At 41.2% G+C, this 2,337-nt stretch overlaps 1 protein-coding gene across 1 annotated transcript in view; it reads left to right on the top strand.

Annotated features, from left to right (window-relative positions):
• The window catches only part of ANKS6 (ankyrin repeat and sterile alpha motif domain containing 6), a gene marked incomplete at its 5' end in the record, with an annotated part of 30,751 nt that overhangs the window by 6,185 nt on the left and 22,229 nt on the right, over positions 1 to 2,337 (top strand). The window lies entirely within an intron of this gene.

Here is a 2,337-nt window from a genome sequence, read left to right as displayed (position 1 = left end):
CCTGCTGAGTTTCCCGATACTGTCACAGGTCAGAAAATTCTACACTGTTTGCAATCTCTTTGACAGGTTAGAGAGATTCAGTATTTGAACTGTATCTGATTCCTGCTCTTACAGTCAGTATCGTGCCATTTAAATGGTTTCAGCTATTTGGTAGCAAGTTTAGCCTATTGCCAGCAGCCCTAGCTATATTGTCAGAAAAAAGTCACTCAGTGACTGATGGGTCTGTTTAATATTTTCTTTTCAAATATTGAGGGATGTAATTCCCATGTGAGATTAAATCTTATGTCCAGTGAAGTCATGAGAGGTGTCCCATGAGACTTAAGGGGCGATCTCCTCTTCAGTCAGCCTGCCCTTACTTGGGACTAAGATGTCCCAGAGAGTGAGGAAGCATTGGTAATGCGGCCATGTACGTGCAGTGGACCTAATAATCCTTAACTGGTGCTGTGCTTTCTATGTCTGTGGCATAGAAAATCTGATCATAGTATGCTGAAAGCTGGCTCTACCCCTCCTGAGTGTGGTATACGCATACAGAATAAGTAGACTAGAGTTGAGCACAACTACCTCTCGTTCCAGCTCTTCTGTCCATGTACTTACTCCTGACTATAATATAATCGTGAAGCCTTTGGTGTGGTTCACCTTGGCTTTCAACAGGGAGCTGCAACCTGAAGAGAGCTTTGAGATTGTTTTTCATTATTATTATCTGTGAGTGATTTTTGTGCGGGAAAATGCCCTTTTTTTTTTTTTTGAAGATCTGTCCAAATGGATTTCAGCAATGCATCTTTAAATTGACAGTTACCTTCCGAGCTGCATTGTTGCAGCATTCCTTCTGAAAAGTTGGAGGTGTGTTTTAATATGGTCATGCCTGGGCTTAGCGTTCAGATCTCATCCTGGGTTTGGAACAACAGTTTAACAATAACTTTTTAATTAATAGTAAGTCACTTGCTCGTGAACTCTATGGCTTTTAAGGCTACCAGAACCAGAAATGGGCAGGCACAGTAGTGGAAAAGAAAGAGGTGGTAGATGGCAGTCCTGGGAGCTCTCTCTTAAATGGTGACTCTTCACACAGAAGCTACCAAAACCTCTTTCTGGAAAAGCCTCAGGTCTGTTGGATTACAGAGTTCAGCTGCTCTTCTTGTACCCCTGTGACTTTGACAGGTTAGAGAGATTATAAACATTAGTGCTGGATGGGAAGGAGTTAAATGAAAAGCGGTCTGTGGTTTTTTTTCTGAAATACTTGGCTGTGGATGGCAGCACTTTTAAAAAAACGCTTGCTAGGTTAAGAGATGTCCAGGCCAGAGTTCAAAGTCAATTCTGGAGTCTTTGTAGGTTCCAGGGTTTCTGTTTAACAAACTCTGTGATGTGGGTCAGTATTGGAAAAGCCACCTCCTGTCTTTTACAAAGTTGGGACATTAACAAATTAGTTCTGTGCTTTTGTATCCTTCCCGTTCCAAGAAGTCAGTTGAGTGGTGCGGGTGGGTGTTAGTTTCAGTGAGTGCACGCAGGTGCCTGCAGAGTTTGTCTGAGATTCTGGCTGGCTTTCCAAGGAAAATGTTCATGCATGTGATTTGAGCTGAAGGCAGTCCATATCACTCAGCAGTTTACCATCTGAAGGGTTTTTTTAAAGGTGGGAATTTTCCCATTTGCATGGCAGTTGATGATTTGCTTCTTTTTGACCCTGTTCCTGTGGTGGTAAAGATTGGGTCACAGATCTTTTTCTCGTCTTAAGTTCTTCCCTACTTTTGCCTGCTTATGTCATCAAAAAAAGTGAGGGAGGTGGGTGAGCTAAGCTCTTGGCTTCAGATAACCATGACTACCTCATAGATTTTTAAAAAATGCTTGTTCATAGTTTTACTAAAATTTACGAAAAAACCTGTAACCTGGTTATAATATGTCCAGTAGCATATTTTGTACTGCTTTTTGTAATCTAGACAAGAACTCAGTGACTACCAGCCTCTTTATGTGGTTCACTTTTAAAGAACTGGAAAGATAACAGGAATAACACATTACTCTTGAGCAAGGAGTTAGGAAGTTTCTCACTGGAGATTTAGTTTAAATGCTGGAGGCAGAATTAAAAAAACCTTCCTGAAAATAAGAAAGTTGAGCACTGTAATAGTTGAATTTGTTGGAAGATCGTGGAATTGTAACAGTAGAGGTTTTTGGAATCGGTAAACTATCTATCTCATAAGAGGAGCTTATGGGTCATTGTGATGTGACAAGGCATTGTTCTACCTGCTTAAGGCAAGAGATGGCTTCCACCACCTTTCAGAGTGCCTTTGTACGCACTCCCTTCATTTCCAAGATGTTGCTTTCTGTGATTTCAGCCTATGGAAATGGAAC

The sequence above is a fragment of the Buceros rhinoceros genome, unplaced genomic scaffold (genome assembly GCF_000710305.1).
Source record: "Buceros rhinoceros silvestris isolate BGI_N320 unplaced genomic scaffold, ASM71030v1 scaffold30534, whole genome shotgun sequence".
Taxonomy (NCBI): Eukaryota; Metazoa; Chordata; class Aves; order Bucerotiformes; family Bucerotidae; genus Buceros; species Buceros rhinoceros.
This window is presented reverse-complemented; position numbering and strand designations above follow the sequence as displayed.